The sequence below is a fragment of the Tursiops truncatus genome, chromosome 17 (assembly GCF_011762595.2).
Source record: "Tursiops truncatus isolate mTurTru1 chromosome 17, mTurTru1.mat.Y, whole genome shotgun sequence".
NCBI classification, from domain to species: domain Eukaryota; kingdom Metazoa; phylum Chordata; class Mammalia; order Artiodactyla; family Delphinidae; genus Tursiops; species Tursiops truncatus.
This window is the reverse complement of record NC_047050.1, coordinates 78153694-78165705: the sequence shown is the minus strand read 5'-3', so window position 1 is coordinate 78165705 and position 12012 is coordinate 78153694. Positions and strand designations below refer to the sequence as shown.

The following is a 12012-nucleotide window of genomic DNA, read 5'->3' as shown; positions in this document are numbered from 1 at the left end:
ACGCAGCTCCGGCCTCAGCACCGGCCCGGGTCTGTGACAAGGACAAGCCGACCTGCCTGCGCCTGCCTGCGCAGCGGGGGAAGGGCGCCGAGCGACCACGTGGTGAGGTCGGTGGGCGGTGCGGCTGCTGAGAGCTCGGCAGCACCCGGCAAAGGGCAGCCGTCGTCACAGCCCAGTGAACTGTTTGTGAGTTTTTCGGTGTCTTTACTTCCCCTTGCGCCAGGTGCTCTTCAGGAGGCGGGGCTGCGGAGACCAGGTGCCGGGTCCAGGGGCTCCTCGTCCTCTTGAGCTAGGGCAGCCGGGGCGGAGCCGGCCCCCGGCTCACCGACGGGGGCGTGGGGCGCCGGGGGCCTTTGAGGGGCCTTGGTGGGGAGGGTATCCCTCCTGCGGTGACTTTCAAGGGAGCAGACCTCCTTCAGGTGAGGGGTGTGCATGGAGCATTTTGGGGAGCCGGCCAGGACAGGGTGAGGGCGGCCCAGATCCGTGAGTGGGGAAGGCCCGAAGCGCGACACTGCGCGGAAGAGCAGCACAGGGAAACGCCAGGCGGCCGCGTCTCCACACTCAGAGCCACGGGAAGCCTGACCACCTGCCCCGGCGCCACCTTCGCCCGCCGGGCGGGGTGAGAAGCGCCCTAGGAAACCCCCGAGTCCTGGGCAGACGGCCTGTCGCCGCTCTTCTCTGTGCTTTCAGCCGTCCCACAGCGTTCTCAGGAGTTTCCTTTTCCTCAGGGACCCTCTGTCTTCTCCTGGGCGGGGTGGGGTGGGCGGGGCTGCGCGCGGTGCCACGTGGCCCCTGGAGTGAGTGCGAGAAGCGTCCTCGCTTCCGCCGACTTTCCTTTGAAGGAGGCAGGCCTGTCACTGCAGCGAGTGCTGCTGCGTCACGGGGCAGAGGGCTGGCTGCTGGGGTGGGAATGAGCAGAAGGCACAAGGAGGTTGGAGTAATAAGGAAACATCCTCTGCCTCGAAGCGCCGCTGCTTCTCCTTCGTGGAGGCCCCGTCTCTGTCCTGCACCCCCGCCCCCTCGCCAAAGCCCCCGCATCATCTTTTGGGGCCGAGGCGGCTGGGGGCTCAGCCTGGAGGGGTCGGGACTGGCTGCCCCGTGGGCGCTGGAGGTGACAGGAGGGCTGGCGTTGGCGTCGTGCAGAACGACAGGCCTGTCACGCCGTCCTCCTCTGGGCGCCAGGGCGCTGTGCGCCTGGAAGGTTTGGGGAACCCGAACAGTTCGCTGCTGTTGGGCTGTTCCTGTCACAGGCCAGCTTGTGTCCCCGACCTTGGCTCGTGAGCGTGGGATAGAGATTTTGTTCTCTCTAAACGGGCCTGCGGGGGCTCCGGTTCGGTTTTGTTGGTGAGGAAAGCCCAAGAAGGTGAGGGCTTGGGGACGCACACCGCGGGTGAGCAGAGGGGTCTGTGTGTCCTGATTGCCTGTCATGCAACCCCGAGGCCGGACAGAAGCCACGTGCTGTCCCCAGAGTGGCAGCTTTCCGAGAGCTTGCAGGGCAGCTCCAGCCTCCGAGATTCACTTTACGTTGCATCCAGTTGACTCCAAACAGCAGTGTCCTTTCTGTGTGGGGTGCGGTCTGACGTCGTTTTCCAGAAAGGTCTGAAAAGCTGGTTCTGACCTACGGGTTGATTCCATGACTTGCTGACGGATTGGGCCACGATTTTCAGCGTAACAGCGTGGCCCGTGCCTTTGGGGGGGCGTGGAGGTCAGTGAGAACAGCTGCAGCGGGAGGTGTGGAGGCGGAAATGCCAGCCCGGCCTGTTGGCTGAGCGGGGAGAGCGGGGCCTTGTGCTGCCAGCCCACATGAAACTGAGATGGGCTCATTGTTCAGAACTTGGAAAACGTATTAAAAACAGCCTGGAGAATGGAACATAGGCCTTCTGGAAATGATGGCTGAGTAGAGGCTTGTTTGTTCTTCTTTCCTCCCTGAAACTCACTGAAATGGACAAAAAGAATGAGAAATAGGGAACAGGATTTCATCTGCAGTGAATCTAAGGAACAGCCACAGCCAGAGGAGGGTGTCGGCCAGACAGGGAAGAGGAGCGAAAGCCAGAGCCTCGAGGGGGCTGAGTTTTCGCCCAACAAAGAGGATTCTGGGGCACCGTTGGCGACATTTACTTGGCAGAATGGGGTCTGTGGTTTGGGTGGGCCTTGGGGTAAACCGGATGTGGGTGGGCGTCCGGTGAGAGAGGAGCCGAAGGAGGAGGGCCCAGGTGCTCCAGCCGCATTTCCTACAAGATCCAGACTCTTAAGCGGTGAGATGGGGAAGAAGAGAGGGGAAACGGCACTCCCTGTGGACATGCCGGCCTCTGGCAGTGCCTTGGGCCGTGTCCCCCGTACTGTGGGGGCTAAGAGGCCTCCCAGTGGGTCCCCTGGCAGGCAGGCAGGCAGACAGTCACCCGAAGGAGCTTTTGCAGGAGGGCCTTCGGATGCCCATGGAGCCGCCTTCCCACCTGCCCCCGCACAGCACCCGTCAAGGCTGAGGTCCCAGTGCTCACTCAGAAGCCAGGAGACTCTTGCTAGAGCCAGAGGGAAGAAACTTCTGGCCGTGTTTGGGGGTGTCGCTGTATGGCTCTTGAGAGAGCCAGCCTGAGCAGAGAGTATAGGGGAGAGCGGCCTGGGGCTTCCTAGAAACCGGACAGCCCTACTGGGCACGGGCGCCAGCTGCTCTGTCTTAAGTTTGAGTTGGGTTTCCGTCACTTGCAACCAAAAAATGTCCTAAGACCAGAAACTCATTTCCAGAGCAGAACCTGTGAGGAAACTCGGCAGTCGAGCATCCTGGAGCCACACAGCCGGTGGGAGCTCCCCGGCTCAGTCCTGTCCCTGCCCTCACTTATAGATGAGCAGTGATCGGGAGCCAGCGTGGGACCCTCATGTAGACACTGGAAGGAGGAGAAGGCAGCCCCGGGGACAGGAGCGGAGCTCAGCTATGCACAGGAGGAGGAGGCTCCGGGGGACAGGATGCGGGGAGAGGGCACTGGCAGAGCTGAGAAAGGAGCTGGGGGACAAGGGCTGAGAGAGACGTGAGAGCCCCATGAGTAACGGCAGACAGCGGGGAGAGCAAGTCCCCAGGACAGCTGCTTGCAGAGAACATGCCGTGCGGCACAGAGAGGAGCAGATGGAAGACAGTTGGACGATGGTCAGGGGCTGCAAGGCGCCGGGCAGCGGGGCGTCCAGGGGGTGCACAAGACCCCCTGGGGTGGAGGGGCTGGCTTTGCACCTTGAGAGTCATGTTTGGGAAGAACTGGGCGGCACGGCCCAGGACCTGGTGCCCAAACGGAACCCTCTGTAAAGCATGGACCGCCGCCCTCTGCTCAGGTTGGGGGGGTGGGCTGTGCACAGGCGGGTGAGGGGGGCCCTCCAGGAGCTCCCCGGGCCGGGCCGGGCTGGGGCACCCGCGGGGGGAGGGTCCGTAAGGGCCGAGCGTCTGCATAGATTGGTGTTTGCAGGGGATATTTGTCTCTTCTCCCCATTTTACTTCCTTATTTGGTCATTTATTTATATCAGTATGGACTTAGGGATATCCTTTTATACTTTATAAAAGTTATAAAGTATAATGGGATGACTTTTTTTTTCCCTCCAAATGTTCCAGCTTTGGTCATTGGGAGCTCTTTTATTTAGCGCCATTGTCCCTTTGGCAGACCCCTTCATCGTGGGGTTTTGTTTTTGTCTTGTCTTCCTTACTTTCTGACTCTACGAGATCCTCCAGGATCATCTTTATTTATTTATTTATTTATTTATTTAATTTATTTAGTTTTGGCTGCATTGGGTCTTCGTTGCTGTGCGCGGGCTTTCTCTAGTTGCGGCAAGCGGGGACTACACTTCGTTGCTGTGCGCGGACTTCTCATTGCGGTGGCTTCTCTTGTTGCGGAGCACGGGCTCTAGGTGCGCGGGCTTCAGTAGCTGTGGCACGTGGGCTCAGTAGTTGTGGCTTGCAGGCTCCAGAGCTCAGGCTCAGTAGTTGTGGCGCACAGGCTTAGTTGCTCTGCGGCTTGTGGCATCTTCCCGGACCAGGGCTTGAACCTGTGTTCCCTTGCATTGGCAGGCAGATTCTTATCTACTGCGCCACCAGGGAAGCCCCATCCTGAGAACTTCTGACTTCCTGAATTATTTTCTTTTAAATTTGTGTACATTGAGGTTCACTCTTTTTGCTGTAAAGTTCTTTGGGTTTGAGAAATGCATATCGTCAGGTATCCACAGTGGCGGTATTACACAGAACCGTTCTGCCACCGTAGAAGATCCCCTGTGTTCCCCCATTCAACCATCCTCCCTCCTGAACCACTGGCATCCATGATCTTTTTACCAGCAATATAGTTTTGCCTTGTCCAAACTGTCTTAATACTTGGAGTCATACAGTATGTAACAGAACAAACATTTGAGGTCCTTAATTGTACAGTGTGCCAAAATGAATTCCAGGTGATTAAGGAGTGGGTTTATTCAGTAAATGTTTGATTGGTTACTGTGTATCAAGGATATAACAAAACAAACATCGTCTCTGCCCTCAAGGAGCTTCCCCTCACCCTCTAGTGGGGAGACAGACGGCATATCACAGTTACAATGACTTGTGTGTGTGACTATACTACAATCCACCTGCACACAAGGTGGAGCAACAGGGATCAGATTAGCCCTCCCACTCGAAACTAATAAAAAGCTGGGCGGCTCCCCTGGCGGCGCAGTGGTTGAGAGTCCGCCTGCCGATGCAGGGGACACGGGTTCGTGCCCCGGTCCGGGAAGATCCCACATGCCGCGGAGCGGCTGGGCCCGTGAGCCATGGCCGCTGAGCCTGCGCGTCCGGAGCCTGTGCTCCGCAACGGGAGAGGCCGCGACAGTGAGAGGCCCATGTACTGCAAAAAAAAAAACAACTGGGCAATAGTTGTGAAACCTTGGTTTTCTAAACTTTGGGTATGAGGCAACAAAGTAGAGTGATGCTTACGGGATGAGAATCAAACAAGATGAGCCTGATGGTTTCTGCAGCTCTTACGGCATTCAGGGAGGTGTAAGGATGCAGAGCCTGGCAGATTCCCTCCATAAAGGAGCTGGAGCTTAGAGTCCAGGGCAACTAAGGGGACTAGAGTTTGCAGGCAAGAGCACCAGAGAGCAGAGAGCCGCAAACAGAGAGAACTTGGAGATGTGCAGAGGGTCTCTCGTAGTTTCCAGCAGAGTGTTGATCAGTGTTTGGGTGTGGGGAAACCACCAGAGGCCAGGGAAAGAGTCACTCAGAAGGATTAAGGGGAACAGTACCCAGAGCTGTCACAACACTGTGAAGAGTGCCTTGTCTTCAGGCAGACTGAAAACCTTCATAATTCACAGGGCACTGGGCAGGCTACTGAGTGGAGAACGGCTAGCCCTGGAATAAATGCTGCTCTGCGCCCCTGAACAATCTTAGAAACAAGAACCAAAAGTTTCACACTGTTTCCAAGTAACTGTATCCCCAAACAAAGCTCAAAAATATTTATAGGAATACAAAAATATACAGCTTACAAAAGGGTAAAATTCACAGTGTCTGGCATCCAATCAAAGTTACCAGGCATAGAAAGAAACAGGAAAATACAACTCATTAGGCAGTGAAAATTCAGTTGAAACGGATGCAAAACTGACTCAGATGTTAGATTTAGCAGACGAGGTCATTACAGCAGTTATTGTAGCTACATTCCATATGTTCAGAAAGCTCAAGGAAATATTCGAGACTTTAAGTAGAGACCTGGTGAAGTAAAGACACTGAACTAAAGATCCAAACTAAACTTCTAGGTTTGACACTAAACTGTCTGAGTGCAAAACACACTGGATGGGATTAACAGCAGCTTAGATGTGGCAGAAGAAAAGATTAGTGAACGTGAAGACAAAGCAGTAAGAAGTATCCGAACTAAAACAAGGAGAGGAAAAGTACTAAGTAAACAACGCAAAAAACGAGCCTGACTGAGCTGAGGGGCAGTGGGCAGAGGCTGCGATTTGTGTAATTGGAGTTCCCAAAGAGGGAGGGAGGGACAGAAAAACTACTTGAAGAAATGATAGCCAAAAAGCCTCCAAGTTTTATGAAAACTATAAACCTAGATCAAACGATCTTAAACTCTGAGCACAAGGAACATGCACAGACACATCATAATCAAATTGCTCCAAGTCAGTGATGGAGAGAAAGGTCTTAAAAGCAGCCAGAAAGGGCTTCCCTGGTGGAGCAGTGGTTGAGAGTCCGCCTGCCGATGCAGGGGACACGGGTTCGTGCCCCGGTCCGGGAAAATGCCACGTGCCGCGGAGCGGCTGGGCCCGTGAGCCATGGCTGCTGAGCCTGCGCATCTGTAGCCTGTGCTCCGCAACGGGAGAGGCCACAACAGTGAGAGGCCCGCGTACCACAAAAAAAAAAAAAAAAAAGCAGCCAGAAAAAAAGACATAATTACACACAGAGGAACAAAGATACGGACGATGGCAGATTTCTCTTTGGAAACAATGCAAATGAGGAGACAGTGGAGCACCGTGTGCAAGTGCTGAATGAAAACTGTCAGCCTAGGAGCCGACACCGGGGCAAATATCTCTAAAACGAAGGTGAAATAAAGATACTTCAAACATACAAAAGCTGAAAGACCTTCACAGCAAGAAATGTTATAGGAAATTCTTCAGGCTGCAGGAAAATGAAACCAGATGGAAATCTGGATCTATGTGAAAGAATGGAGAGTCCTGGAAACGCACCTACATGACTAAATATATGACACTTTCTTATTATTTAATTCTCTTTAAATGGCATCTCTTTAAAACGCAATTATCTAACTAAAAATAATAACAGTTTAGCAGAGTTGGGGGATTGTAACATAAATAGAATAAAATGTATGACAAAAATGGCACAAAATCCAGGAGAAATGGCAAACTCATATGCTTGAAGAAATATAATTTCACTTGAAGGCAGACTATGATCAATTAAATATGGATGCTACAAACCCAGAAGCAGCTGCTAAAATAGCAAAACAATGAATTACATACAGCTGATAAGTCAACAGTGGAGATAAAATGGAATCACATAAAGTAATTCAAAAGAAGGCAGAAAAATGGAATCACATAAAATAATTCAAAAGAAGGAAAAGGGGGAACAAAGAACAGAAGGGAGAAATCAAAAACAGGAAACGAGGGTAGATTTCAACATAACCTTGTCAACAATCACAAATATAGATGGTTTAAACACCCCAATTGAACAACAGAAATTGTCAGATTGCATAAAAAAGCATGACCCAATTATATGCTGGCTTACCCAATAAACCCACTTTAAATATCAAGAGACAAATCGGTTAGTAAAAGAAAGGCAAAAGAGATACAATTCTAATGCTAATGGAAAGAAAGCTGGACCTGCTGTAATAATATCAAATGTACTCATTCCAGAGCAAAGAAAACTACCAGGTAAAGATATTTCATAATGACAAAGAGGTTAATTCCTCAAGAAGATACTATACATTTTATGTACTTAATAACAGAGCTATGAAACATGTGAAGCAAAAACTTAGAGAACTGCAAAAAGAAATAAGCAAAGCCACAATTGTAGTTGGAGCTCTCAGTACCCTTTCCTCAGTAACTGATGAACAGGTAGACAGGAAATTAGTGTTGGCACAATCAACCAAGTTGATGTGATTGACATATATAGAGCATTCCACCCAACAGCATGTTTTTTCCAGTGCATATGAAATATTTACCAAGATAGACCATTTTTCTGCACCATAACATTTTTGACAAAAACGGTACTAAATTAGAAACTATAAAAATATCTGGGCCTTCCCTGGTGGCACAGTGGATAAGACTCCATGCTCCCAATGTAGGGGGCCTTGGTTCGATCCCTGGTCAGGGAACTAGATCCCACATGCATGCCGCAACTAAGAGTTCGTGTGCCACAACTAAGGAGCCCGCCTGCTGCAACTAAGACCCAGCGCAACCAAATAAATAAATATTTTTTTAAAAATCTGGAAAATCACCAGCTATTGGGAAAGTAAATAACATACTTCTGTATAATCCACAAGTCAAAGGAGAAATCAAAAGGGAAATGAGACAGCTTTTGAACTGGGTGAAAATGAAAATATAGCATATCAAAATTTGTGGGATATCGTGATAGCTGTCCTCTAAAGGAAATTTTATAACACTAGATGCCTAAATTGGATTAAAATTTTAAAAGGTCGCAAATCACTGAACTCAACTTCTACCTTAAATTAGAAAAAGAGCAAATTAAATCCAAAAGAATGCAAAGAAAGGCAGTAACAGATCGAAGCGGAAATTAATCAAAGCAGAAAAATAATAGAGAAAACTGATAAAGTGAAAAACTGCCTTTTTTTAAACAAGGTCAGTAAAATTGACAAGCTTTTGACCAAACTGATTAGGTAAAAGAGTGAAAAGACATAAATTACCTATATCAGGAGCAAAAGAGATGGCATCACTACAGATTCTATTGATCTTAAAAAGATAATACAGGAATACTATAAGAACTTTATGCCAATAAATTCAACAGCTTATATGAAGGGGACAAATTCGTTGAAAGACAAAACCCACGAAAGCTCACTCAAAAAAATGCATGCCCAGATAGCTTCACTGGTGTATTCTGCCAAACATTTGAGGAAGAAATAATAGCAATTCTGCACAGACTCTCCCAGAAAATTGAGAGGAGGGAATATTTCTCAAATCATTTTATTTTGCCAGTATTATCTTGATACCAAAACCAGACAGACATCACAAGAAGAATAAAGTACATATGAACATAGACGCAGAAATTCTTAACAAAATTTTATTTTGTTAAGAATATATAATATATACAATATATATACGTGATACACCAATATATGAAAGTGATAATATATCCTGACCAACTGGGATTTGTCCAAGGAATACAGGGTTGGTTTAACATTAGAAAGTTAATCAATGGAATTCAACTATTCTGAAACCAAAAAAGAAAAATCATGTGATCATTTCAATACACATGGTAAAAACGATTTACAAAATCCAACATCCATTTCTGATTTTTAAAAAACCCCGCAAAGTAGGAATTCAAGGAAATTTCTTCAACCCAACACAGGACATTTATGAAACATCTGCAGTTAACATCATACTTTTTTTAAAATAAAATAAATTAATTAAGTTTTATTTTTAGCTGCGTTGGGTCGTCATTGCTGCGCATGGGCTTTTCTCTAGTTGCAGCGAGTGGGGGCTACTCTTCGTTGCTGTGTGCGGGCTTCTCATTGCGGTGGCTTCTCTTGTTGCGGAGCACGGGCTCTAGGCGTGCGGGCTTCAGTAGTTGGGGCACACGGGCTCTAGAGCACAGGCTCAGTAGTTGTGGCGCATGGGCTTAGCTGCTCTGCGGCATGTGGGATCTTTCTGGACCAGGGCTAGAACCCGTGTCCTCTGCATTGGCAGGCGGATTCTTAATCACTGCGCCACCAGGGAAGTCCAACATCATACTTAATAATGATACGCTGGCTGCTTCCCCTGAGATCAGGAATGAGGCAACTGTGTCTGCTCTTACCCATCCTAGTCAGCATCTTGGCGGAGGTTCTAGCCAGGGCAGGGAAGGAAGAAAAAGAAAACGATCCATATTGGAAAGGAAGAAGTAAGATTGTCTGTGTTCACCATTGACATGATCATCTATGTAGAAATTCTAATGAAATTTTTGAGAGGGAGGGCACAATTAGAGCTAATGAGTGAGTTTAGCAAGGTTACCAATATGCACAACCAAATGATATACTTCTGTACTAGTAACGAACAATTGGAAATTGTTTTATATTTTGTCAGTGTCCAAAATATGAAATACAGGTAAATTTGACTAGATGTGTACAAGATCTCTGCACTAAAAAAAAAACCTACAAAACATTGCTGAGAGAAACTAGTAACTAATGGAGAGATATGCCCTGTTCACAGATTTGAAGACTCAGAATTGTTACGATGTTAGTTTTCTTCATGTTGATGGGTAGATTCAATGCAACTGCAAGCAAAATCATAGCAGCCTATTCTGGAGAAACTGAGAAGCTGATTCTGAAATTCATATGGAAATGCAGAGGACCTAGAATAATTAAAACAACTTCAAAAATGAAGAGCAAAGTTGGAGGGCAACACTACCTGATTTCAGACCCAGGGCATTTGGGTCACCAAGATGAGGTGTCTGTCCCAGATTGGAGAAGGCTTTCTGGAGGAGGTGATGCCTTAGCTGGCACTGAAACGAGGAGGGCAGCCAGATGCACTGGAGGTGGTAGCCTTGCTGCTCTGGACCAGCCGGGAAGGATGGCAGATGAGTGAAAGGAGGTGCACAGGTTGAAGACATTGATTTGAGTTGTTCTCAGGTTATGGTAGGTACCTTTTACTTTTTCCAAAATTTCACTAACAGTGCTGTTTTGATTTTTTTTTTTAATGTTGAAGCCATAAAAGAAGGTCACCTATTTTCTGTTAGACAATTAGAAAGACTTGTTTCATTTTTTAAAAATGGCATTCCTGGTAGTTGTGTGTCTTAAGCATTCCTAGTAGTTGTGTGGACATTCCAGTGGTAGGAAGGAGGCGGCTGGGAGCCTGTTCTCCAGCCCAGGAACTGAGTGGAGTCGGGTGGGACGGGGCGTCACAGTCCTTCTGGGCCTTAGAGAAAGTGTCTGATTGGCCAGCAGCGTCCCTTGCCCCTGGGCCCCTGGCTGGCTGTGTTCCCGTGCCCTGAACCTGCTTTCTCCCCGCCTTGATTAGCACAGATAGGATCTGTGGACCGGCCTCTTCCAGAGAGGGCCTCGTCCCGAGAGCAGCTGGGGTGAGGACGGAGCAAGGGGCAGGTGTCCCCTGCTGCGCTGCCGCTGCTCCGCAGTTCTTCAGACGTTTTACTGAAGTGAGGCTTGTGTACAAGAAGGTGTGAAAGCGATGGCATGAAACTCCAAGAGCTTTTTTTTTTTTGAATTAATTTATCGGGTCTTAGTTGCGGCATGTGGGATCTTTTGTTGCGGCGCACAGGCTTCTCTCTTCTCTAGTCGTGGCGTGCAGGTTTTTCCCTTCTCTAGTTGTGGCATGCGGGCTCCAGGGCATGTGGGCTCTGTAGTTGTGGCGTGTGGGTTCCAGAGTGCGTGGGCTCTGTAGTTTGCAGCATGCAGGCTCTCTAGTTGAGGCGTGCGAGCTTAGTTGCCCCATGGCATGTGGGATCTTAGTTCTCTGACCAGGAATCGAACCTGCATCACCTGCATTGGAAGGCGGATTCTTTACCACTGGACCACCAGGGAAGTCCCTCTGAGAGCTTTTATAAACCAACACATGCTCAACGGTGGCCCTGCCCCTTGGGCCCACCTGTCACTACCTGGCATAGAGGCGGCTGCTTCTGATGCGCCCGCAGAGGCTCGTGTGCCTGAACATACGTAAGGGGATTGTGCTGGTGACTCCAGTGTGTCAGGCTCCTGTCTCTCACGCCCCCGGAGCCACACCCAGGTTGTGGGGGGCAACTCCCGTGTGCCGTTTCTGCTGTGATGGACATGTGGCAGTTTCCCGTTGCGGCTGCTGGGAATGCCATGTGCAGGCCTTGGTGAGCGGCCATGTGGCCTCTGCTGGCCCCGGCAGCCCTGGATGACAGGGCCTCGGGGTACGTGCAGCCTAGGAAGTGCTGCCAACCCGGTTGGAGGGTGTTAACCTGCGCCCTGCAGCCGGTGAGCCTCCACACTCTGGCCAGCGTGGGGTAGGTTTACTTTTCCATGCTAGCCATTCTGGTGGGCACGCTAGTGTCCCATTATGCTTTTAATTAGCATTTCCCGATGACTAATGAGGTGGAGCACACTTCTGTGTGTTTATTAGTCATTTAGATTTTTGTTGTTGGTAAGTGTGCTTTCAAGTCTTTTGTCCTTTTTTCTATTGATTGTGGTTCTTTCTTGTTTATTTCTAGGAATCTTTTATATGTTCTGGAAATAGTCCTTTGTCAGATCAGACCATGTACACACATTTATGTAATGTATTATACATATTCTATGCATCAAATATCTCCTACCCTGCATTTGTCTTTTTTCTTGTAATGGAAAAAATTTATTTTTAAAAATTTTATTCGTC

General features: G+C 49.1%; 1 protein-coding gene across 19 annotated transcripts in view; it reads left to right on the top strand.

The window, feature by feature from the left end:
- Positions 1–12012, top strand: part of ARHGAP39 (Rho GTPase activating protein 39) — a 73649-nt gene that overhangs the window by 21460 nt on the left and 40177 nt on the right. The window contains exon 2 of one of the 19 annotated variants that reach the window (XM_033843323.2): positions 9874–10298. The exons of the other annotated variants lie outside the window; for them this stretch is intronic. The gene's annotated coding sequence lies outside the window, so the exon portion shown is untranslated. The remainder of the gene's footprint in view (positions 1–9873; positions 10299–12012) is intronic. 19 annotated transcript variants of the gene reach the window in all.